We start from the raw sequence: 27,841 nt of genomic DNA, 5'->3' as shown, positions 1-27,841 counted from the left end.
TTTGCACTAGCGTCTGAACTAACTCACGCAAGATGGCTATATGCTGTTGCATAGTTAACTGCCCTGATCCCACATCTGATGTCGGGTTGCAGTTAGGATTAGGGTTAGGGGTGTTCAATGAATCTTCACTGGAATTAGCCATCGATGCGGTAGAACAAAGGTACAGTTTATTAACACAAGTAGAGATATTACAGCGTTGGTAGTTAACCACAACGTCTAGGTACTCGCGACACTAATGACAATGGCCTCAGGTTCGATAACGAATCCGCGGTCAACGGGATGACGAACTTTACTCTTCGTTAGCGTCTAAGTTGTACTCGAGGTTAATGCATGGAGCAATCAGTACGTCTTATACGTACTGACGATACTGTATCCGAGGAAAGTAGGTGTGGGCGTGTCTGAGGACACGGATCTATCGGATTTGTTGATGTTAATTTTGGTTAAGGAAGTGAGGGCAGTAGACACCGTCTCCGATTGGATAATAAGACGGTTGGTGGACCAGGAAGGGTTTCAACCGCCCTCGTGAGAAAGTTGCCAACGGAATATACCAGAAGTGAGGAAAACCGACTTTCCGTAGTAAACAATAAACGTAAAAGGAAATGTAAGACAAGAGATACTCGCTTGGTCTGAGGGACCTTAACTATGAAAATTGCAAGACCCCTGGTGAGTACTTAAGACTATTGAGGGTACGCGTCAAGGATGTGCAGACATCTGGGTGCCATCCTGCCCGCGGTGTGTGGCCTGGTCTCTGATGTGAATTGATGTGAATTGACGGTGTCGTCGGCGTAGCACGCCAATGCCGAGTCCGGGGGAAGCACCGCGTCGTACGCGATGTTCCACAGCAACGGACCCAACACAGAATCCTGCAGGACCCCGCGCAGTACACCGCCCTACCTGCCATCCCCCCGCCGCGAACGGTGTAGACGATACTCCGGTCCCGGTGGAACGCCCGGACCACACGCCGCAGGTACGCGGGTACCCAATGAAACTCGAGGGCCCGACATATCTTGTTCCAGGGGATGCTGTTGAAAGCGTTGACCACGTTCAGCGACACGGCCAATGCCACGCAACCACGCTGTTCGACCCCCTCGACCAAGGAACGGACACGGGCGACAGCGTCGGCCGTAGACCGCCCCCTCCGAAAGCCAAACTAGCTGTCGTGCAGTCCGAGAACACTTCCAGACAAATGCGACTCGAGGCGGGCAGCTACCACTCTCTCCAGTAGCTTGCCAGCCTCGTCCAAAAGGCATACCGGCCGAAAGACGGAAGGCGAGTACGAAGACCGTCCCGGCTTCGGCAGCAGGACCATCCGTCCCTCCTTCCACAAGACGGGGAATTCGCCCCGAGACAGGCATCTGTCGAACAGACGTATTAATCTCAGGGCAAGACCCCGGCGACGTCCTTCCACAGGCGGGCTGGGACTCCGTCGGAACCCGGAGCTTTCCGCGCTCCGAGCCTCCCTACAGCCTAGGTCAATTCTTCCTCGCTAACCCTCGATTCCGGGCTCCAACTTCCGGCGGTTGACGCTCCTGCTCCTCCTCATCGGTGAACCTGCCATCTTCCTCGTTCGCCGCTCCCGGGAACAGAGTGCCGACAACCTCTTCCATGAACCGAAGGTCCATGCTCTCCGTTGCGGAAGGCGCCCATGGATGGAAATTGTTCAATACCATCTTGTAAGGGCGTCCGCAGGGACGGCGGGATCTGGTGAACCGGCGCCGAGCGCGGATTCACGCCTCGCGGAGACGAGCGATCTCCTCGGGTCACCAGTACACCAGGAGTTAAGTGTATTGGTTTCTGAAACAAAATGGTTTTGTCGTTTAGTCGGATTTTGTCATTGGATATTGAATAGTTATACTTCCCTAAACATGGTAGCCCAATGATTCCGTCTTCGATAATAGGGAAGTTGTCCGATACTATGTGAAAGATGTGATCCTGTCCAAAAATTCGTTTCGTTACGTATTCGTTCGTTTCGTATTTGTCTCGTCCCATAGAAAATTTTTGTTTAGGTCCTGGATACTGGCGTGTTAGGCTATCTATATATGCCTTATCAATAGGGGATCGTATGCCGGGCCACGTGGCCCAGCCATGCCGATGTTATATCGACTTCGTAGAATATGCTTAAAAACTTACGAATTAATAAATTTCTCAACTACGATGTGTGCAACCAAAAGTGCAACGATTGTGCTAACATTAGCTTTGGCATATATTCAGTCAAACAAATAGGCTAGGCGAGCTGTGAAAAGTCGAGGTTAGGTTTCTAAAAAAGTCTATAGAGTTCTTAATACAATGTGGTTATAATTTTGACCAGCAATAGTGGCGACGGTCCTTTAGAACTAAGAAGGAGTAGGAAAGGGTTAATACCAACGTAGAAAGATATTGTGATAGTATACTTTGCTATGTCCGGTGTTCGTAACTCTCTATAGGGACAAATAGGTTTAAAACAAAATTATAAATCAAAGGTGGATGTTATAGGTTCTTTATTAAATATGAGATGGTAATCCATGCAATGAGTTTAACTTGTGTCGCATTTAAGAAAGTGATTATGCGAAAAGCAGGGTAGACGCAGGGTGTGGCCATTACCGTCACAGAAGGTAGAGTGGTATTAAGTTAAATTAAGTTAGGCAAATATTATGTGTGAGAGCAGAGTGGTTGATTGTTGTGTTAAATCCTCCACCTGGAAGAAAAAGTATTAGTGATAGTTGTATGTATGTGATTTGTGTATGTGATAAGCCCGAAGCAACAAGTTATTAGTGTAATAATTATCTTGTATACTAGCTGTCGGAGCAGGATACGTTCTCTTCATTATAAGTAAAAGCAACTAGTGTCTGAATGTGTTCACGAGCCCTTTGGGTGTAATACAATCAAATGAGGAGACTCTCCATCGGAAAGGGAAAAGTCTGGGATACATAGAAGCGTGTGGTCATATGACGCAACTCAAGGAGAGGAAACATCTGTAGAACTGATCTTGGATAGAAGGCCAGATTAATTATAGCACTATAATTATAGCCAATAAACTAAATTCTAGTGCCTTTCTCCTGGCACAAGCGCTCTTGATTGTGTCGTAGCAGGATAGCTTATAAAAATTGCTCGTCGCAAACCTAAAACGAGGAAAAGTTCATAATTGATATATGACAATCTGGATATCTAACATCTGAATTCGATGCCACTTTTGGGCATAATTGTTCTTATGATGAGAAGGCAATAGTCCATAATAAGCAAATATTACTTACTAAGGTTTTGTGCCTATAAGGCAAGCTGTCACACGGTTGAGGTTATGCAGTAACCAGGGGCATCGTGCTCATTTTTTCAAATCAATAAAGGCCGATGAACAAACTTATCAACTAGCTGTAGTGCAAGTTAAGATTCTCCTCGACGAATAGTGATAGTGACTTTGCGAGGTAAATATTTACCCTCCGCGGACAGCGCATCGTCAGCGGGCATGAATCGGTGGGTTTTTCTAACCGAGGCGAAGAAGGAGAGCACAGGTCACGGTGAATTTTTACAAATATCCGGATATTACTGTGAATATTTTATTATTTTTTAAAAAACTCGTAAACCGTAACTGCGATGTGAAACGTGCGGTGATCACCGGGCGCCGCCATTACGCCAGTGACGCGCCGCCATTACACTCGTGGCACGTGGCGGGCCGACCGAAGCATAGAGCACACGGTCGCAAGATCGACCACTCGTATCGATGCGGATATCAATGAGTCACGGAGTGCACGATGCATAGAGTCGAACTCGATGGCAAAACCGATGCAATAATGGAGAATATAAACACTTAATTTAAATGTAAATTAAGTAACTAATATCGAACGTAGATGAAAGAAAGTAGATCTGCACACACATAATCGACACGCGCACGGATAAAAAAAAAATATAAATTAAAGTTATAAAGTTAGGACTTGATTCGTAAAAGGATAATTCCAAATAAAAGTTAGATTTAATTATACCAACAAATTGTTAATAACAATTAGTAAGATTGATCGTAAGATAATAATTACGAGTTAAAGTTAGAATAATTATAACTAAACAATTACTAAGACCAAAGTTAGATTTAAACCAATAAGTAATTGTTAGCAGTACTACGAGTAAAGTTAGAACTGATAATAACCGTCTAATTAGTAAAACTGAAAGTGAGAATCATAAAAATAAAATTAAGGTTATAAAGTTAGATTCGTTAAAATAAATTACGAATTGCTAGTATTATAGTTAGTACCTAATTATTGAGACCAACTAGAATTAAAATTAACTATAAGTATTCGATTGGCGATTTCACGACGACACTGGCAAGTTTATTTGGATACGAATTGTATACATTCGGAAGGATATAGTGTGATTATACGACGACCGGCTACGTCAACGGACATTTCCCTTTTGTACAAAAAACAATATGGATAAGTTAAATAAGGTAAATAAACTTACTTACGGCTCAGGGGGTTTCGGAGTCTCCAGGCCCCGTCGGTGATTCGAGTAGCGTCCCAGGCATTTGTCCGACATTTCGGCCGGTGTGTCTAGCTCCGAGGTGCTGGCTGCTTCGTCCCTCGTTGCCATCGGCTGGCTCCTGGCCAGGCTTCTCGTCTTGCACGCGCCCTCCTCCACTGGGGACTTTCTCATATATCTGGTGATCTTGTCACCTTTCAAGATTTTTTCCTTGGCGATTCGGGTCGCCTTTTCGGTGGGTGGTGTCTTTTCCTTGAATGCCTGCATTGGCATCTCGACATCCTCGATGGTTCCCGCGGTGTCTTCATCAAATTCGAGGTATCTTCTTGTGGTTTTCTTGCACATCTTTTCCTCTGTGGCAACTGCGGGTGTTTCTTGGTCCCCGGTCGTATTTACCGAACGAGGGGTGACCCTGGAATCGACCTTCCCCTCGCCGTTCGTCCAGTCGCTAGGTGACCATCGGGTCGAGCCTGGGACGCTACTCGAATCACCGATGGAACCTGGTGGCTCCGAAACCCCCTGAGCCGTAAGTAAGTTTATTTACCTTATTTAACTTATCCATATTGTTTTTTTTATATAAAAGGGAAATGTCCGTTGACGTAGCCGGTCGTCGTATAATCACACTGTATCCTTCCGAATGTATACAATTCGTATCCAAATAAACTTGCCAGTGTCGTCGTAAAATCGCCAATCGAATACTTATAGTTAATTTTAATTCTAATTGGTCTCTAATTAGGTACCCGCCAGTTGGAGGTGTCTGCTTGTGGCGTTTTCAGAGTTGATATTGTTTCCTCCCTTCTGAGTTTCCCTGTGACTGTTCTATATGCGATGCCCCAAGATTCCCTGTTATCTTCTTTGGTAAAGAAATCCTGCCAACTTTGGACTTTTGTTCTTGATATCATCCGCTGATACTCCTTTCGGGTTTCCCTGTACCGCAGCTTCTCTTGTTCCCTCGTTGCGAGGTCTTTGACCCCTTGGTATCTTCTTCTCGCCTGGTAGGTGCTCCTTTTTGCTCTGGTGAGTTCGGGCGTCCACCAGGGTACTGACCTGTAGTGCCACTTCTTCTTTTGAATGGCGGCATCGCAGGCTCTTATCAAGGTTACCTGGAGGTGCCCGGCCATTCGCTCGACGTCCTCAGCCCGCTGGAGGGTTATTTCTTTGAGTGTCTCTGTTCCCTCCATGACAGCTCTCTGAAATTCCTCCCAGCTGGCCTTCTACGTATTGTATCTTCTTTCCTGAAGCTGCGGCATGGTAGTTCTCTTCCCGAAATCGAGGAGCGTCTGCAGTATGCTATGGTATGGTATTTTCCCTTCGAAGCTGTATAGTTCTTGTATTAACAGGATATCGTCACCATCAGCATCCATCCTGATGCTGATCTCGTAGGGAACTGTTTTGGATCGCTGAATGTTATGCTGCAGGATCCATATTCCCCCTTTTCTCCCATGTCCTCTTCTGTCTCTGTTTCCTGTTTCACTCATACTGTGTGCGTGAAACAAGTACTTCCAGTGCTTTCTTATACTTCGGGCAGTTCACGCTGGAGGCTGCGTGATCGCCCTTCTTCCCTGCCTTCCTGCAGTTTACGCAGCTGGCGTCTTTGTTTTTGCTTGTGCACTCTTTCGTGCTATGCCCGCTTTCTGCGCAGTGTGCGCAGATTTCGTAGTCGACGCGGCAGTTCTCGTTGGGAAAAACGAATAGTGCGCAAGCCCATTACGAAAGGATACCCGCAGGGATCGGTACTGTGTCCAAGCTTCTGGAACCTTGTACCAGGTATGTAAATATGAATACGGAATTTTTGTATAGAAAATACACGTTTATTGTATGGAAATGATTAAAAATATTTTATTCGAAGTATCGCCCATCGCTAGCTATACATTTTTCCCACCTGTCTGGCAATTGGTGGACGCCACGCCAAAAAAAAACTGTCGCTGATCCTCCGAGCAGGCCGGACCTCTCGGCTCTAAGGGATTACCAGGCGTAGGCCCTAACAGTGAGCGCGGCAAGCTATACAGTGTACAGTATTCAGTGATAGAGCAAAAAAAAAAAAAAACAAAAAGAGTGCTAAACAGTGAAAAAATAGTGTAGTATCGTGGGCAAAAGGCCCAAGATATCGGCCGAACCGTATACAAAGTGGCGAGAGCCGTGGCGCCGTCGAGTACATCAATGTGTCGTCGGTCCTTTCAAGTGGACAGTTTTGTGGAAAGAGCCTGCGTGACCCTGGCCACGGGGTTTCGGGACACGTGTTCGATGGGACGAGAAAAGACAATGAAACGCTAAGGGTAGAGTTAGTTGAGACGACAGCGAGAACGAATGCAAGAGGCGTGCAGTATGAGTTGAGAAGCGAGAGCGTGCGAGTGCAGATGCCGAAGACGAGAGTTGTAGAGTTGCTAGTGTTGTAGAGAGATCGAGTTGTTATAGTTATAGAGTTGCGAGAGTGATTTCAGCGGAATAAGACTTTTGTGTTTTAGTTCAAGTTAAACATTTATAGTTCTCTGTCCAATTAATCTCTGTTATTTTCATTTATCTTAATAAATAGTATTAGGAGAATTTTACAAATCTAAATTATCCTAATCCTATCCTGTTTCCGATACTACAATAGTGATAACATCACCCCTACTACAAACAATATAAAAATAGAAGAGGAAAGGAATGAAATTGAAACCAAGGAGGCGGAATCCGCCATAAGCCCGACAAAAAAAGGGATCAGAAGGAAGATAGAAAAACAACAGATAATTAAAGATAGCAGCATAAGACCTGCTGTACAAAAGACGCGGAAACTCAATCCGCCTCCAAATCTGGTAAGCAGGAACAAAAAAAACATCAGACAAGAAAATTTAAAAGAAGAAGAAAGCGATTCACAAGAAGAGCGCGACGAAAAAAACGAAAATATGAAACAAAAGAGAAGCCCTCAACCAATGGCAATCCCAATAAAAAACAGATTCGAAGCCCTCCAAGCTCAAGACCCCTGCACACCGCAACCGCATGAAACCATTATCGAAAGCATTAAAAAAAAACGACGTATTAAGGAAAAAGGCAACCAGACAACCCACTCCCCTGGACACGTCACCAATAACCACGAGCAAAAGCTATACCGCCCGGACAAGCACCTCCCCCCCCCCGACGCTCCTCCGAAAAAAACAACACCACAACCTTCAACATTACAGAAAACCAAACGCATAAGGGCCTGCCACCCAGCCACCCCGCTGAAGACCAGGCAGACCCCCCCACATCGGCAAAAGGGGCCAGGCCGCCCTCCATCAACATAACATTACAAGACCCGAAAGACACAATAGCACTCATGGAAAACTCCCTCAAAATCAAGAATTTCCATATCAAAAGAATCCATGCAGGTAAGCACGTGCTTTATCTTCAAAACCTAAATGACCACGCAAAAGCAAAAAAAATACTGACCGCAGCCAACACGGCCTATTACACATATACCCCAAAATGCCAAAAACCTCACACGTACCTGCTAAAAGGGCTAGGAAACAGCTACACAGAAGCAGAAATTCTAGAAGACATAAAAGCCCTGAAAATAGAAGAAGTTAACTTCACCAAAGTGACTCGATTCACACCAAGGAAATCAAGGGAGAATAATATATTGCTCCCAATCTATATAATTCAAGTATCCCCCGATAGCAACATTGGGAATCTACTAAAAATAAATAGACTAAACAACCTGAAAATAGCATGGGAAAAAATAAAAAAAAAACGACATCACGCAGTGCTACAAATGCCAGCGAATAGGCCACACAGCACAAAACTGTAACCTAAACTACCGCTGTGTAAAATGCACTGAGCCGCACGGACCAGGCGAGTGCAAGATAAAAAAAGAAGTCGCAGTAAGCAAAGAAAAAATCTACTGCGTAAACTGCAAAAACTTCGGGCATCCTGCATCATACAAAGGATGCCCAAAACTCGCCGAACTACGTAAAAAGATTAATGAAAAAATCACCAACGCAAAAACAGCAAAAACCGAAAGAATCGCCAAAATAAGCCGTAAGTACGTCCCCGAGACAAAGCTCGCGGACATAGTAAAACAAAGAACAAGTATAAACGAGACAAGCCCGCAAGTAACAAACATAGCGGCACAAGTCAAACAAAACCCCAACCCAACGATATACTCACCCCAAATAAGCATAATAAATGTCATTGAATACTTCAAAAAAAGCATTCTAAAAGCACTAAGCGACCAACAAACACAACTAAATGAAATAAAAAAAGCATTAAATACGCATGAAGAAAGAATCGATTCCATCTTCAACATCATCGAAAATATAGACGAAGATTAGCCAAAACCCACCCGTCCACCAATCACAGCAAAAAATAAACCAGATAAAAGTTAAACATCTGAAAATCATCTCAATAAACGCCAACTCACTAATCTCAAACCAAAAAAGGTACAGCATGCTAACCCTAATTAAGAAAGAAACCCCCGACATAGTACTTATCTCAGAAAGAAAACTGAACTATAGACACAAAGTGCACTACAAAAACTACTCTATAATAAGACACGACAGACCAAACGCTACCCAAGGAGGAGGAACGGCAATCCTCATAAAAAACCCCCTGAAGTTCAAAACAATACAAAACGACAAAATAACAAACTTCAAAATCCTAGAGACGACGATCATAAAAATAAAAATAAACAATAAGGAAAACTTATTTATCACCGCAGCCTACGCTGCCTACGGAAACCAGAAACAATTTAATGATGAATTCGACAATCTCTTCCAACTTTTGCAGCTCGACAAACAGGAAATCTACTACATAATAGCCGGTGACCGTAACGCCAAACATACCAGCTGGAAAAACGAAATAAACAACACGAGAGGAAACTCCGTCAGAATCTGGCTAGACAATAAAAGCATTTTCTACAAAACAAACCTCTACAGCTCCGAGCTACCCTCTTACCCAAAAGGACGCTTCTACCTAGACATATGCCTAGCAGTCGCCCGAATAAAATTCCAAAACTTATGACCAAATAACACTCTTAAAACCATAGACTACGACAGAGACCATAACGCCATAGTATTTCACATAAGCTGGAACACATCTGACTACCTAACATTCGAAACATAGACCGAAACACCCAGGTACAACTACAAAAAGACAGACTGGAAAAAGTTCCAAAACCTACTCGAACAGAATTGCGACCTAAAAATCCATAACAATGTCAACCTAACAGACAGACAAATCGACTCGTTCATAGACGAAATAGAAAAACATATACAAAACGCCCTACTAGAATTCGTACCGACGTTAAAAAAAAGACTCCTGCTAGCCATATGTAAACTATAAATTAAAAAAACTACAACGAGATAAAAGCTACATACTATCTAAATTAAACAACCTAAGACACAACTACTCTTACGACAAAAGAGAAGACATAGAATTCCTAAAGTACCTGCTACACGAAATAAAATCACAACTAAAACAAGAATTCGCAAACTCTATAAATCAATACTGGACAAATAAAATAAAAAGTATCTCCAAAAAAGACTCTGCTAGCATGTTCCCGCAGATAAATCAAATTTTCAGACCAAAGGAACAAAACTCCATTCCGCCCCTCAAACTGCCACCAGAAAAGCCTCCCTCATCCAAGAAGCAGGCATCGAGATACACAACACCAACAAAGACACCGAGGATAACTTCATAATTTCAAAAACAACGGAAAAACTAGACATTATCGGCACCCACTTCGCCAAAACTCACACACAAAACGAACACATGGGCCGAGAACAATTAACAGAATTATCATCGACGAAACAAACAAACTAAAAAATAAAATAGAACAAGACATAGCGCTGAACAAAACAGTCTGCACATTCTCAAACGAAAACACATCGGACGACCCCAAACAGCCCGACCCAGAAATAAACTACTTTACAAACTTCAATGAACTAAGTACAATCTTCTGCACGCTAAACGACAAAAAATCCGCCGGCTTCGATGGCATCCCAAACTTCTCGCTCAAACGCTTACCAAACAAAATAAAATGGTACTACACAGTACTGTTTAATAACGCACTAAACAACACGTACTTCCCCAAAAAATGGAAAAAAGCCAAACTCATAGCCATTACAAAAAAAAAAAAAAAAAAAAAAAAATACAGACGGTTCATCACCTGCAAACCTACGACCTATAAGCCTCCTTCTGCTTAAAAAAAATAAGGTAATAGCGGAAAATCAATTCGGCTTCCGTCACAAACACTCCACAATCCACGCAATAAACAAACTTACGTCGGATATCTGCTGGGCACTTAACGCAAATCAACGAGTAGCCGCCTGCCTAATAGACCTCGAAAAAGCCTTCGACACAGTCTGGATCCCAGGGCTCATTTATAAAATGATTAAAAAGAACTTCCCTGAATACCTAATTAAAATAGTCTGGGACATGATAACAAACAAAACTTTTATAATGACCGACGGCTCGTACACATCAAGCAAAGAATTCTCCATAGAGAACGGCCTGCAGCAAGGAACAGTAAATTCCCCGCTACTCTTCAGCATCTACAATAACGACTTACTAAACCTCTTTAACCTCAACACATCCACACATAAACGCTCCATAGCCTTCGCGGATGACCTAATCATCTACGTAACAGGCCACAAAACCAAAACGATAAGAACAGAACTGCAAGAACTCTTTAACAAAATCAGCGATTACTATCACACATGGAAACTAAAAATTAACGCAAGCAAATGCGAAATCATTCTATTCAGACCCATGACAAGCAAAATCGGTCCAGCAGAAAGGGATCGCGTCAGGAAATTCCATCTAAAAGAAAAAGCAAACGAAGAGAACCTCATACCACACAAAAATTGCGTAAAATACCTAGGAGTAAATATAGATGAAAAACTAAACTACAAGCAACACATCGAAATCCAACTCTCCAAAGCCAGCAAAGCTTTTTGGAATACAAAAAGGTTGTTTTATTGCAGACATCTCGATAGCAAAGTAAAAATCATGTGCTACCAAACGCTAATAAGACCCATTATAACCTACGACTATCCAATATGGTACAAAATACCAGCGTCAGTAATGGAAAAAATTCGCATATTCGAAAGAAAATGCACCAGAGCTTGCCTGAGCATTTACAGATCAGAACACAGCGGATACAGAAAATACGTAAAAAACAAAAAAATATACGACTTAGCCAACATCCACCGCATCGACTGTCACATCCTAAAAACTAACAAGAAATCACTTCGCGCAAGCCGCGAAGATCAAAGAAAACAGCCTAATCTTCGGCTGCTTATTCCCAAACGACGCATACTTCAAAGACACTCTTTTAACAGGCTACATCCCCCCCCCCCCCGAACCTAGACGAAAGAAACTATCTCCAAGACCAAAACAACATCCCTATAATTTACCATATGCAAAGGAAAATAGGAATGAAATCTATACAATACGAGGAAAACCTAGATGGCCGTACTGCAGACACTAGGTGGAGATACAACATGGCACTTCCCCAAAAGGATACAGAAGACAAACACAGAAAAAACACAAAAAAATATTGGTGGATACGGAACCCATAACAAAAAACAACAAGATAAAGAGCCACAGAACGGCAACGCTCACCAAATAAAGTGTAAATATGTAAATATGTAAATAGATAAACAAATATTATACTAATCCCACAGAACACCCCTCCCATCCCTCCCTAATAGGCTAGCGAACTGTCCTGTTTTTGCGTCCAGGCTTTCAGGACATAAATTGAAATATCGTACATTGGCACAGCGCAACAGCGGCTTAAATTTAAGGCACAATAATAATCTTAAAAAAAAAAAAAAGTAATAATGCATGGCTACGTTTATTCTGGAAAAAAAATTATGTAAAAAAAATATGTAAAAAACCTGGAATTAATAAACAAAAATAAAAAAAAGCAATAGTTAACGCCTTAGGTTGCGAACGTTCGGAACCCGGGTTCGAATCCCGGCGACCGGAGTCCGATTTTATTTCCACGTACCAAAAAAACGGAGGAAAAATCAGCAGTATCCCGGCAGCGACATCTACAGCCCCCAGTGACAATTACAGCGGACCAGGCCCAACAACTATAACTCACTCACGGCCACCTCAACATATTTTTAATTTTTAAATTTAATAGTAATGAATTTATTAAAATTATAATTAATAATAAGCAAATCATACATAATAAAAAGATAAATAAATCAATTAATAGGTATCATTTGTGGAATTCGTTAGAAGTAAATTTTAATTACTCTAATTGATTTAAAAGATCAATTCTTAATTTCAGACATTTAATGATAGAAAAATAATAAGTTAAATTATTAATTTTAGAATGACAATCTAATGTTATTTAATTAACTAATTTTTCATATTAATTTTTTTTAATCCGATTTGAAAATAATTCATAAGAAGTTCTTTCTAATATAATTGGTATAAAACTATGATTTATTCCACAAATTTCAGAGCGTTAACCAAAATAAATTCCAGGACGAATACAAAATATGTTTAGTTGATTAATTCTATCAGGAATTGCATCAACTTTAATTCCTAATGAAGGGATTGTTCATGAGTGAATTACATTTGTAGAAGATACAATTATACGTATTGAAATTTTAAATGGAATAATTAATCGATTATCAGTTTCTAAAAGTCGAAATTGATTTATTGATTCACAATTTAATATATATGAATCAAATTCATAGTTATTAAATTCTGGATATTCATAAGATCAATATCATTGATGACAAATAGATTTAATAGAAAAATAAGGATTTATGATTTCATCAATATAATATAAAATTTTTAGTGATGGAAAACGAATAATTATTAAAATAATTATAGGAGTTAAAGTTCAAATAATTTCAATAGTATGATTTTTTAATAAATTTAAGTTTAAGAAATTATTTAATGTAAAATCTATAAGGAAAAATGTAGTTAAAGTAATAATAATAATAATTATTATTATAGTTAAATTATGAAATGAAATAAGATTATCTGAATAAACAGAATTTGAGTCTTGAAATATAAATATATTTCATGTAGAAATTTTTAATAAGTAAGTTTATTTGAATTTTAAGTTCAATTCAAAATTAATGTTTTATTAAAATATATATATGTCGGAGATGAAAGAACACCGGAACCTTCCCTTTGGAACTTAACACACGTATTGGAAGACCCCTAGTATTGTAATTTAGATTTCACCATAGCCGTATTGAGAAACTGTTGTCATTCGATCCGACTGTACTTATTTGAGATTTATGATAGTGAGCTCGGGCTCGAGGCGACAATCAGTCGCCGAACGTAGCCGCGGTCAAAGGGATGAACGTTTTATCTAACAAAGGCACAGAGTAACTCTATACCTCTCCTTAAAAGAAATAGTCGTAGCGATACGTGGCAGTAAATACTTCAATAGTTTCTATCCCGCGGCCCGCCACACGCAGATTTTGTCCTCCGGGTAAAATGATCGCCGGGTGTCGGCATGCCTTTGTGGTGTATGTTTAGCTAACGTGAGGACCCGCTATAGATCTTAAGATTTAGTCAAGCGAAGTCCGTCAAGTAGTCTTTGTTGCAACTACGGGAAGATAGGAGAAACCTATCTTCCACGAACGTTGCCCCCCGTCAACAACCTCCCCTCAAGGGCGGCCAGCATCTCTTTCAAAACGCCGATATGGAGATCGACCAATTAGCAACAGCGCTAATTTCCCTCGCCTTTGGAACGAAAGCTTTCGTTGACGAATTCGAGGATCTCATGTCCTTAGACACACCCATTATAGTTCTCCTCGACGGCATCGTCGAGACGGAGATTCATTCTTTCGTACGATCTCATCGACGAATGACAGTGCCACCTTACAACCAGTGAATACCTCACATCTAGTTAACAAAGAGTTAGACTTGAACTGTGCGAGAACATACGTTTACCATCCCGTGACCGCGGATTCGTTTCGAACCTAAGGTCATTATCACTAGTGCTACGAGTGCTTAATCTTGTTAATAAGCCCGTGCTAATAAACTCTCCATTGTATCACGACAATGGCTAATTCTAATGAAAATTCATTAAACGCCCATCTCCATAATCCTGACTTCAATCCGACATATATATATATATGTCGGAGATGGAGAGACACCGGTGCCTTCCGTCGAAACCGGGGAAAAACCCCTAATATTGTAGTTTGGATTCCACCATAGCCGTAGTTAAATAATCACCGTCCTTCAGCCCGACTGTAATTGCCTGCAATCTATGAGAATGAGTTTGGGTTCGAGGTGACAACCAGTCACCGAACGTAGCCGCGGTCAAGGGACGAACATTTTTCTAACAAAGTCATGAAAAAGTCTATAGCCCTCCATAAAAAGAAATAGTTATAACGGCACTCGACAGTAAGCATACTAACGGTTTCTGAATCATGGCTCGTCATAAGCAGACCCTATTCTATGGGTAGGTAGATTGCCGGTTGTCGAGACATATTCGCAAAACATCGGCAGCCAGCCTAATGACCTGTCATAAACCTTAAACCTTAATTAACGAAAATAGGCAAATAGTCTTTTCCGTGAAGGACACTTCCAAAGACTGACCAATTAACAACAACGGCAATTTCCCTCACTCTCCGAACGAAGACTTATCTCCACGAATATAAAAGACCTAGTGCCGCTAGAGAGTGAAGCAGTTTTTCCTAAACAGCGTCACCGTGAGAGTTTCGAGTACGATTTTATCGACTAAGGTATCATTTCGATAGAGTGCTTACTTCGCGTGCTAACTGAGAGTACCATCTAGGCGTTGCCGACGAGTAAAGAGTAAAAGAGTCCCGTTGACCGCGGATTCGTTATCGGACCTAAGACTATTGTCATTCGCATCGCGAGTACCTAACCGCCGCAGTTTGTCAAACCTCACATCTCCATACTTGTGTCAATAAACTCTGGATCATACCTTGACAATGGCTACTACTGGTGAAGATTCGTTACCTGCCCACACCTCAAATCCTAGTGCCTCCCCGACATCAGAAGTGGGATCCAAGGACTTGTTAAGAGCGATGAAACGGCAAATGGATTTCATGCGTGACGTATTTCATACGCTAACAAAGAAAGATGGAGTGGAACTCGAAAAATTTTCGCTACCGTTCTTTAACCCTGAACTGGCGGGCGCCGACCCAATGGGGTGGTGCGAGACAGTCAGTAAGCTTATGGGCAACGAGCCCCTACAAGACCGCGAGTTATTTTTCGTCCTAAATCGTGCGATGGGGGGTTTTGCATCGCAGTGGCTTACGCAAGTTCCGGTCTGCGGCCTTACTTGGGAACGATTCAAGGAATATTTCCTTTCGCACTACGACGGCAAGGAGACGGCAACCTCAACGCTGATAAAGGTGTTCGAGGAACCACCAGAGGAGGACGAACCCACGGTAAATTTCGGCATTCGATTTCGCTCCCTCCTGGCTGCGAGATGGAGTGGTATATCCAACGCCGAATTAATTAACGCTGTCATCCTCCTCCGACTGACGTCATATGATCAGCGTGTCGAACGGATAGCACTCACGCAAGACGTCCGGACACAGGACCAATTTCTTCGGGAACTGAGAGCTCTCCCTCGTTCGAGGAAGAGGCCGTTACCCTTGGCAGATGATCCGCCGACAGAACCTGAAGCTAAACGGAGCAGGCCATCCAACTCCCAGACTAGGTGTTATCACTGTGGAACCCCCGGGCATAAGGCGATGGAGTGCCGCAAGAAGATGCGGACCGAAAAGCAGAAGGAGACAAGGCGCCGGGAATGGAGCCGACCAGCCACATCATCCAAGGTGTTTTGCTTAAGGTGCCGTGCGGACGGCCATATCGCACCCAATTGTCTGTTACGGGAGGATAAGAAAAGCGGTCACAACAAGGAACGGCGAGTCGACTCCTGCGTGGTGGAGGCTCCAACCGGTAAATTAAGTCACCAGGGTGAGTCGTTCCCATTTTGCTTCGATTCTGGAGCCGAGTGCTCATTAATTAAGGAATCCGCCACCTCGAAATTTTCTGGCAAAAGAACCACCGATGTAGTAGTAATGCGAGGGATAGGAAATACGTGTGTTAAGAGTACGTCTCAGATTTTATCCACTGTGTGTATCAACGGTTTTACGTTGGAGATAACTTTTCACGTTCTCCCTGATAAATACTTGAAATACGATATCATGATCGGTCGTGAAATTTTAAGTCAGGGCTTCGACGTGCATATCACGCGCACTAGTCTCGATATTTGCAAAACGAAGGTAGTCAATGTCTGTGATAGGACCGTCGAAAAAGAGATCGATCTTAATGAAGTAGACACTGAGGTAATTGGTAGTGATAAAGGTCGATTGACTTCTATTCTAGAAAAGTTTAAAAACTCATTCATCACGGGTTTTACGCGTACACGCGTAAACACAGGCCAGCTAGAAATAAGGCTAATCGACCCCAACGTCACTGTCCAAAGAAGCCCTTACAGACTTAGCGAGGAAGAGCGTAGGACGGTACGAGAAAGAATCGGTGAACTGATTAAAGCTAACATCATAAGACCCAGTAATTCGCCATTTGCGAGCCCGATGTTGCTCGTGAAGAAAAAAAACGGCTCAGATAGACTGTCCGTGGACTTCCGAGCGCTAAATAAGAATACGGTCGCAGATCGGCATCCTCTACCCCTTATCGCAGATCAAATCGCAAGATTGCAGAACGCGAAATACTTCATTAGCCTGGATATGGCCAGCGGGTTTCATCAGATTCCCATACATCCCAATTCAACGGAGTATACCGCGTTCGTTACACCCGACGGACAATATGAGTATGTAACGATGCCGTTTGGATTGAAAAATGCGCCGTCCGTTTTTCAGAGGGCCATTCTCAATGCCTTAGGCGACCTCGCTCATTCATACATCGTTGTTTATCTAGACGACGTCCTAATTATTGCCGACTCTGTAGACCAAGCTTTAGAAAGACTGAACAATGTATTGGATACCCTTGTGAAAGCCGGATTTTCGTCCAATTTCGCGAAGTGTTCCTTCTTGAGGACGTCGGTACTTTATTTGGGGTACATGATTCATAACGGGGAAGTTCGCCCCAACCCGGGTAAAATACACGCATTAAGTTCCTTACCTGCGCCAACGACGGTCACTCAGCTCAGACAGTTTATTGGGTTAGCTTCCTACTTCCGTAAGTTCGTCCCCAAGTTCTCACAGACGATGAAACCCCTGTATGCGCTCACCTCAGGTAGCAAAAACATAACATGGTCAAATAGGCACGAGAAAATCAGGCAACAGATAGTTTCCGTCCTGACAGACGCGCCGGTACTGATGATATTCGACCCTAATTACCCCATTGAGCTACATACTGACGCTAGTTCGGAGGGTTACGGGGCGATCTTGATGCATAAAGTCGAAGGCAAGAATAGAGTGATCGAGTACTACAGTAAAAGAACTACCCCTACGGAATCTAGATATCATTCCTACGAGCTAGAGACGTTGGCAGTCGAAAACGCCGTCAAGCATTTCCGTCACTATCTACATGGACGGGAATTTCTCGTTGTTACCGATTGCAACTCGTTGAAAGCATCAAGTAGTAAGGCACATTTGAATAACAGGGTCCACAGGTGGTGGGCTTACTTACAGACTTTCACCTTTGACATTATGTATCGGCCCACGTTGACTTCTTTTCACGAAACCACGTAGATTCGGATCGCCGTAAGATTGATAAAATCGCGGAGAAAGAGATCAATTTGGCCGAAATATCGGAAGATTGGCTACTAGCCGAACAACGTCGTGACCCCCAAATTTCCGGAATTGTCGAAAAGTTGCAAAATGATGAGCTCGCGGAAGACATCGCAAACACTTACGAATTACGGTCCGGTACTCTCTACCGAAAAATTCAAAGAAGAGGCAGGACTCTCAGTTTACCTATTGTTCCAAGAGGGTTTAGATGGTCCGTTATTAACCATGTGCATCAGTCAATTATGCACTTGGGTTGGGATAAGACGCTCGAGAAACTGTACGAGTATTACTGGTTCGAAGGAATGGCGAAGTACGTTCGCAAGTTCGTAGAGAACTGCCATGCTTGTAGAGTTTCGAAGGCTAGTTCAGGTAAGATACAAGCCGAACTACATCCTATACCTAAGACCAGCATACCTTGGCATACGGTCCACATGGATATAACGGGCAAGTTGAGTGGTAAAAGCGATTCGAAGGAGTACGTCATTGTGTTGATCGACGCCTTCAATAAATTTGTATACCTGCATCATACTCCTAAGATAGATTCTCTTAACACCATTAAAGCGCTTAAATCCGCTATATTTTTATTCGGGAGTCCCTGTCGGATAATAGCGGACCAGGGAAGATGTTTTACGGGTAAAGAATTTCGCGAGTTCTGCGAAAGCAAAGGAATTAAAGTTCACCTGATAGCGACCGGTGCCAGTAGGGCTAACGGACAAGTAGAACGTGTTATGGGCACGTTGAAAAACATGTTCACGACAGTAGAAACGACTGGGCGGCCGTGGCAAGACGCGATTGGGGAAATGCAGCTAGCGTTGAGCTGCACCGTCAATCGCGTGACTAATTCGAACCCTTTACAACTACTAATCGGTAGATCGGCGAGACCGTATGACCTATTGCTACCCGACAATATCGAAGAAAAAGAAGTCGATATCTCCGATGTAAGACAGCAGGCCGTACAGAACATAGAAAGTAACGCCCAATACGATAAAGAAAGATTTGATAGGAACAAAGCTAAAGTGGTTAGGTTTAACCTCGACGACTTCGTACTACGAAACGAGGCAAAAACGAGGAAAGAAACCAAACCAAGCTAGAGCCAAAAAGTACGAGGCTAGCCCTATGAACTGCCTGAGCTGTGTGACGGTCGTCGGCGCAGGTAGGGAGCTTAAGGCATATACTTTACCCTGGTTGGGACGGACTTCTCCGTTCTGGATTACATATCCCAAATAGAGTATCGACGTCTTCAGGAAAGAGCACTTAGAAAAGTTAAACGAAAACCCGGCGTTTACAAGGGTACTTAACACGATGTCCAACCTCTCTAAGGCTTGATCTATTGAGTCGGCAATAATTAGGACGTCATCCAAGTAGACAACGACGTAGGAATACGCAAGGTCGCCCAGGGCATTGAAAATGGCGCTCTGAAAAACGGACGGTGCATTTTTCAATCCGAACGGCATCGTTACGTACTCGTACTGCCCGTCGGGTGTAACGAACGCCGTGTATTCCACCGAATTGGGGTGTATAGGAATTTGGTGGAACCCGCTGGCCATGTCCAGGCTAATGAAGTATTTCGCCGTGTGTAACCTCGCGATTTGATCCGCGATAAGGGGTGGGGGGTACCGATCCGCGACCGTATTCTTATTTAACGCTCGAAAATCTACGCACAATCTATCCGAACCGTCCTTTTTCTTCGCGAGTAGCATAGGGCTCGCGAACGGCGAATTGCTAGGTCTTATAATGTTAGCTCTGAGTAGTTCGCTGATTCGCGCTCGTACGATTCTCCGCTCTTCCTCGCTAAGTCTATAGGGGCTTCTTTGGACGGTGATGTTAGGGTCGATCAACCGTATTTCTAATTGGCCCGTATTTACGCGGGTACGTGGGAAACCCGTGATGAACGAGTTTTTGAATCTGTCGAGAATGGAAATCAATCGGTCTTTATCGTCGCCGAGTACCTCGGTGTCTATATCATTGAGATCGATCGCAGGTTCGGCGATATTATTACAGACATTAACCGTTTTCGACTTACAAATATCGAGGCTATTGCGCGTCATGTGTACGTCGAAGCCTTGGCTTAAAATTTCGCACCCAATAATAATATCGTGTTTTAAGTAATTGTCGGCAAGGACGTGAAAAGTTACCTCCAGTATAAGACCGCTGATACATACGGCGGACAGAATTTGGATCGTACTCTTAACGCAAGTGTTCCCAATTCCTCGCATTACAACTATCTCGGTCGTTCTCTTGCCGGAAAATTTTGAGGCTACCGATTCTTTGATTAATGAGCATTCAGCTCCGGAATCAAAGCAAAACAGGAACGACTCACCCTGGTGACTTAATTTACCGGTCGGGGCCTCCACCACGCAGAAGTTAACATGGCGCTCCTCTTTCGTAGCAGGGTTTCCTCTACGTAAGGTCGGGCAGTTGGGCGCGATGTGGCCCTCCTCGTTACACCTGTAGCAGGACACCTTCGAAGACGTGGCAGCCTGGTTTTCCCCTGGTTTTCGATTGCGTTTCTCCGCCTCCAGTCTTGTCCTCCCGCGGCACTCAGATGCTTTATGTCCGTGTCTACCACAGTGGTAGCACTTGTGTCGGGAGTCAGAAGGCTTATGCCGTTTAGCTTCGGGACCCGTAGAGGAGCTACTTACTCAAGACGCCGGCCTCTTCACCGAATCGTAGAGCACTGTCATTTCGCTTGTGAACTGGTCCTCGGTCTTGATATCGCTTATGAGTGCTATCCGTAAGACGCGCTGGTCCTGTGAACCTATATGGAGGAGCACGGCAGCGTTGACTATCTCGTCCTTGGTGCACCTTTCCTACCTCGCCATCAGGAAGAAACGTAAACGGCTACTCTAATCTCCCAGGGTTTCACCCTCCAGCCGTGCTCCATTTTTCATCTTCCATAGCGCCGTGGCAACTGTTTCTTTCCCACCATAGCGTATAAGGAAACGGTCTTTAAACTTTGGCCAAGAGGAAACTTGAGTAGCAGGTACTTGCGTAAGCCACTGCGCTGCCGAGCTTTCTAGAGCGGCACTCAAGGCACAAAGTAGCGCAGTGCCTTGCAAAGGTTTTTCTTCCATGATCACGTCAACAGTCGCACACCATGCGGCTGGGTCGGAACCCAAGCTTCCGGGGTTAAAACGTGGAAGCGGTACGGTCGTAAATGTTTCACTCGGTCTTTGCTCTCGCGACTGAGTCATCTGGCGCATGATGCCCATAAGTTGTTCCATCGTTACGTATGGCCCTGATCCCACTACTGATGTCGGATTGAAGTCAGGATTAAGGAGATGGGCGTTTAATGAATTTTCATTAGAATTAGCCATTGTCGTGATACAACGAAGAGTTTATTAGCACAGGCTTATTAACAAGATTAAGCACTCGTAGCAGTAGTGATAATGACCTTAGGTTCGAAACGAATCCGCGGTCACAGGATGATAAACGTATGTTATCGCACAGTTCAAGTCTGACTCTTTGTTAACTAGACGTGAGGTATTCACTGGTTGTAAGATAATACTGTCACTCGTCAATGAGATCGCACGAAAGAATGACTCTCCGTCTCGACGATGCCGTCGAGGAGAACTATAATGGGTGTGTCTAAGGACATGAGATCCTCGGATTCGTCAACGAAAGCTTTCGTTCCAAAGGTGAGGGAAATGAGCGCTGTCGCTAATTGGTCGATCTCCATATCGGCGTTTTGAAAGAGATGCTGGCCGCCCTTAAGGGGAGGTTGTTGACGGGGGCATCGTTCGTGGAAGATAGGCTTCTCCTATCTTCCCGTAGTTGCGACAACGACTGTTTGTCTAAATGAAGAACTTTGCTTGACTAAATCTTAAGATTTATTGCGGGTCCTCACGTTAGCTAAACATACTGCAGAGGTATATTGACATCTGGAGATCATCTTACCCGAAGGATAGGATCTGCGTGTGGCGAGCCACGGAACAGAAACCTTTGAAATATTTACTGCCACGTGTCGCTACGGCTATTTCTTTTAAGGAGAGGTATAGAGTTACCCTGTGCCTTTGTTAGATAAAACGTTCATCCCTTTGACCGCGGCTACGTTCGGCGACTAATTGTCGCCTCGAGCCCAAGTTCATGATCATAAATCTCGAACAATCGGAGCGACATTTGTTTATGCTAAGTTACAAAGTTACGGTATTCCCGCGAATCCAAGGAGGGGTTCCGATATTCTTTCATCTCCGACATATATATATATAATTAGTATTAGAAAAATTTTAACTTCCACTAATAAATTTACAATTTATTTCTTTTTCAGACATAATACTTTAATATTTAAATATAAAGATTTTAAGTTAATTTCTAAAACTATTAATCTTCAAAATTAAAAATATAAAATAAATTTATAAATCTTAATAAAAAAATGGTTAATATCAACTGTATTTTCGAGCTATCGCGGGGAGACGCGGTCGTTAGAATACGCGTCAACGGGAGTCGTAAATTCCCGCTACAATTAGAATAATCGACATCACGAATAGTTCGATCACCGTATTTCGGTTAGGATAATAGGGGTAGTTGTGGTATAACACTGTGATTCACAGAGTTATAAAAAATATATATTTTTCCAACGATTTATACAATCACATAAAATAATAACGTCGTTACTTAAGATACCGATAGCGAAGAGAAGGATTATTCTTAGAAGAGAGAGTTCGTGTACAAGGGCGACTGATTAGTCGATTGACGTGTATAAAGAAGATTGACCGGGTGACCGAATGAGTAAGACTGACTCTTTGCTCTCGTGCAATTGCGGAGGAAAGCTCGTGTGGGAGTGGTTTTTTGGGTGAAGAAAACGGATTCGTTGCTCACACTTTTCGTTCGTGAAGTGAGGGCAATGATCTGCGATATCCATTGGTTAGTCGATGTTGATAAATGATGAGAGGGGACGGAACCTCCTACTACTGTTGCCAGTTTGATGCCTTTGTTTTTTGGGAAACCCGACTTTTCCGTTAGGCATTTCCATCTTACGTTAGGCCACTACCCGCTTTCTCCGGAATTCTTAAGAGCGCGTAATAAACCCAAGGACCTTTCTAAAAAACCAGCTGAAAACACTTCTAGAATTAGAAAGTCTTTTCTGGCAAACAGATGTGCTTAGACCATGTGTGCGAACAATGCAGCTAGAATTGCAACTTTATGGTGAATCCTTGGGCCTATGGAGTGTTCGAAGGACGACACGTAGACCATTGGTTGGCAAGCCGCGCGGGTTGGCGTGCAGATGTGTTGCGCGGCGGAACATCAACTAACCACAAAAATATTGGAATAATATATTTTATTTTCGCTATTTGATCAGGAATAATTGGTTCATCTGTAAGTTTATTAATTCGAACAGAATTAAGTCATCCAGGTATACGAATTAATAGTGATCAAATTTATAATTCTTTAGTTACAAGACATGCATTTTTAATAATTTTTTTTATAGTTATACCATTTATAATTGGAGGATTTGGTAATTATTTAATCCCATTAATATTAGGTTCACCTGATACAGCTTTCCCACGCATAAATAATATTAGATTTTGACTTTTACCTCCATCATTATTTATGTTATTATTAAGAAATATATTTACACCTAATGTAGGTACAGGATGAACTGTATATCCACCTTTATCTTCATATCTATTTCATTCATCACCATCAGTTGATATTGCAATTATTTCCTTACACATAACAGGTATTTCTTCTATTAGTGGATCATTAAATTTTATTGTAACTATTATAATAATAAAAAATTTTTCATTAAATTATTATCAAATTAATTTATTTTCATGATCAATGTGTATTACAGTTATGTTATTAATTTTATCTTTACCAGTATTAGCTGGAGCTATTACTATACTATTATTTGTTGAGAAATGCTCAGTTGGTATGACCGCTAGTTACTAAAAGGTTACTAGGGTCATGTTGGTACGACTCCTGACGACGCTCTTTTGTCTTAGGAGTCGACCGCGTGTTATTTGCTAAGACGCATCCCGAGTGATTAGACGCTTGCTGTGTGATTTGGCGTTTTGTATAAGAAAGAAAATAAAAGGTGTGATAACCAATCCGAGTGGATCAGCTTGATTATCAACCCCAACCTATATAAAATAACAGGTTATGGGCCCAGGGCAGTAAACTGCGGCAGGAGAGACATATATTTTTGAGTTTTCAATTTTTTTTGTGAAATTATCCGAGGAGAAAGCACACTATGTCCGACCAAGAAACCATGGCCGATGTGGACAAGGAGATGAATCCAATCTTGAAGAAAGGAAATTACGAGTACTGGAGAACAATGACGGAAGCTTCGTTGGTCTTTCTGGGCTGCTGGGATGCCGTACAGCCAGGATTTACGCCAGCGGAAATGATGAAGCCAGAATGCATAAAGATGGACAACAAAGCACGTGCGTATATTTTCCGGCATGTACGCCGCCAATACCTTGGGGATATCAGAACCCTGAAAACAGCAAGAGAGTGCTGGAAGGCATTAGACGATATCCACGGGAGATCCACGTCGATGGACATTGTATTATGCATGCGAGAACTAGGAACAATGGAGAAGACCCCTAGCATGGATGTGTCCGAGTATTGCGGGAGAATACAAGATCTATGCGACAAATTATCCAGCGTTTTTTTTTTATTTATTTCTTGAAATTCACAATTTGTCCAATTTGGACATTTGATGGAATTTTTTAACAGTTAAATTAGCATGTTGGTGGCTACCCCTAGCGGGGAACCATCCTCGTGTTTGCTAGGTTATGTCCTTTATAAGGTCTGCTGGGTGCTTCCTTTTTAGTCTTCTGTCCATGTTTATGGTTTTGTACGTTTCCGCAGCTAGCCGGTTTGGGTGTGTTGCTATTCTTGATTTGTATTTTTCTGAGTATATCTTCGTACCTCCGTATATACGGAGTATACCTCCGTATATCTTCGTTTCTGACGTACCAACGTCCGTTTACTATTGTTCTAAGGATTTTAGCCTGTATTACCTCTATTTTGTTTATATGGCTCATTGCTGCCGTCCCCCATAGTGGTATTCCGTGCGTCCAGATTGGTTTTATGATCGTTTTATATATTTTTAATTTGTTTTCTGTGCTCAGTTTGGATTTTCGGCTTGTTAGCCAATGCATTTGTCTCCTTGTTTTCTGTATTTTTTCTACTATTGATTTGATGTGTAGTTTCCAGGTGAGTTTTTGATCTAAGTGGAGTCCTAGGTATTTGACATGCTTTGTTTGCGTTATATGCGTGCCGTTCAATAGGATGTTTGGTGGTATCTTTTTCCGTAGCGTGAATGTAATAAGGTTGCATTTATTGGGGTTTGCTTTTATTTGTTTTTCTTGTAGCCAATTTTCTATTTTTACGATATGTTCTTGTAGTATTTTGACTGCCGTTTCTGGGTTAGTATGCCTGACTAGTATAGCTGTGTCGTCCGCGAATGTCAATACTGTGCTGTTGGTAGTTGTTGGTATGTTCGCCGTGTATAATGTGTATAGTATTGGGTCTAGGACGCTTCCTTGTGGTACCCCGGCCTTGATGTCTTTAACTTGAGAATGTGTGTCCTTGATTTTTGTTACGAAGGTTCTGCTGCTTAGGTAGGATTTTATTAAGTGGTGTATTTGCTCCGGGAATTGTTTCCTAATTGTTTGTAGTAGACTTTCATGGTTAATTTTATCGAATGCTTTCTCTATGTCTATAAAGAGGGCTGTGCAGTATTCCTTGTTTTCTAGTGCTACTATTATTTCGTTTATAAGCCTGTGCATTTGCTCTATCGTGGAGTGTTTGTTTCTGAAACCAAATTGGTGATCCGGTATTAGTTTTTTTGTCTCTATTATTGGTTTTATGCGGTCGTATATTATCTTTTCCAGTATTTTGGAAAATACTGGGAGCAGTGCTATTGGTCTGTAAGATGCAGTTTAGTGCGAGTCTTTGCCTGGTTTATGTAACATTTTGATCAGTGCTAATTTCCATGGTTTGGGGAAGTATTGAATTCTTAGAATTGCACTGAATATTATTGTCATTAGTCTTATTGCTTTTGGCGGAAGGTTTTTCAAGATTTAGCATTGATTAGGTCGATTCCTGGCGCTTTGTTGTTTTTTGTTTTATCAATTATGTTTCTAATTTCTTGTGTTGATGTTTTAGGTATGGTGTATTCCTTGTCGGATGTGGTAGTAGTGGTTTGCGGATCCTTCTCCGTATGTCTTTTGAGGTTGCTGTTGTTGATAATGTGTGGTGTGAATGTGTTGCAGAGGTGGTTGGAGAATTCTTCAGCTTGTTCTTCGTTGCTTCTTGCCTATGTGTTATCTGCTTTTCTGATTACTGGGACGGGTATTATTGGCTTCCGTATTTTTTTCGTGGCTTTCCATAGTGAGTAGTTGGTGTTCTCGTGTGTGGAGAGTGTACCTATGAACTTTGCGAATTCGTTATCGTTGTGCTCCTTTATTTTGTTTTTTTATTTCCTTTGCAAGTTTGTTTAAGTGTTTTTTGTTTTCTCGAGTTCTGTATTTTTGCCATTTTGCTTTTGCTTTTCTGTTTTCTCTAATTTTGTCGAGTATTTCTTGCGGGATTGTTATTGTTTGTCTGCTGGTTGATTAGGGTGTAGTGGTTGTCCTTGCTGCTTCTTGAATAGTTGCTGTCAATGTTGCTACTGCCTGTTCTATGTGTTCAGGAGTTTTCAACGGGATGTTGCAGTTTATTTTGTTTTCTATTATTTCTTTGAAAGTTTGCCATTTGGTGGTTTTATTGCATAGTGTTTCTGGTTTGCTATAGAGTATTGGTTTGTTTCTGTATTCAATTATTATGGGTTTATGATCGGAGCTGAGCTCAAGGTTGGGTGTTATTTTTAGTTTATTTGTGTTTAGTTCCCTTGTAACTGCAAAGTCCAGAAGATCTGGTTTTTTGTTCAGGTCAGTCTGCCAATATGTTGGTGTTCCTGTGGATAATATATTGAGGTTATTATTTCTAATGTATTTTTCCAGTGTTCTGCCTCGAGGTGTAGGTCTTGACCCCCATAGCGTGTGCTTTGAGTTGTAGTCTCCCCCTGCGATTTACTTGTCCCCTAGGTCCTGGAAGTATTCTTCCCACATTTGTGATGTTATTTTGTGTCACGGAGGCACATATACTGCTGACAACTGGAAGTAGTTGTTGCTAGTTTGAACTGTAACGGTGGTTGCTTGTAAATATTCTTTGTTAACTTGGCTGTGTAGATAATGTTTGATATCGTTTCTGACTATCACTACTGTCCCTCCGTGAGCTTTTCCTGAGGGGTGTTTGGTATCATATATGGTGTAGTATGGTATTTTCAAGTAGCTTTTTGTAGTGAAGTGTGTTTCTGAGACAAGTAGTATGTCTATATTGTTATTGTATATGAATGTTTTAATTTCGAGGGCCCGTTGTTGTAGGCCGTTTGAGTTCCAGGCTGCTATTTTTAGAGTGTCCGTTTTTATTTTTTGCTTAGCACGTTTGTAATTAGTTGTAGCATGACTGTGATTTGTTGGGTTTGCTGTTTGAGTACTGCGTTTTGTTCGCTTATCATTCTGGTTAGCATTTCGGTGTTCTTTATGGATTGTTTGAGCAGTTCTTTGATTTCTGCAGTGTCATTGTTACTATTGCTGTGGTATTGGTTGTCTGTATGTGTCGATTGGCTGGTTACTTGAGCGTAGCTTAGACTGCCAATGGTGTTGGTGCTGATGGGTTTGGTGTTTGTTGCTTGCTCTGTATTTGGTGTTATTTCGGGTTTTGTGCTGTCC

At 42.3% G+C, this 27,841-nt stretch overlaps 1 protein-coding gene and 1 long non-coding RNA gene across 9 annotated transcripts in view; one reads left to right on the top strand and one right to left on the bottom strand.

Moving 5' to 3' along the window:
- LOC125384634 (GDP-D-glucose phosphorylase 1-like) overlaps positions 1–27,841 on the top strand; it is a 231,422-nt gene that overhangs the window by 50,014 nt on the left and 153,567 nt on the right. The window lies entirely within an intron of this gene.
- LOC125386739 lies at positions 135–3,650 on the bottom strand. The gene is made up of 3 exons (XR_007227130.1): positions 3,231–3,650; positions 2,773–3,098; positions 135–2,674 (listed from the first exon to the last, which is right to left on the bottom strand). It is a non-coding gene; the product is annotated as an uncharacterized LOC125386739 (long non-coding RNA).

This window comes from Bombus terrestris, chromosome 17 (assembly GCF_910591885.1).
Source record: "Bombus terrestris chromosome 17, iyBomTerr1.2, whole genome shotgun sequence".
Lineage (NCBI taxonomy): Eukaryota > Metazoa > Arthropoda > Insecta > Hymenoptera > Apidae > Bombus > Bombus terrestris.
The sequence above is the reverse complement of the archived record's forward strand: the minus strand, read 5'-3'. Positions and strand labels throughout refer to the sequence as shown.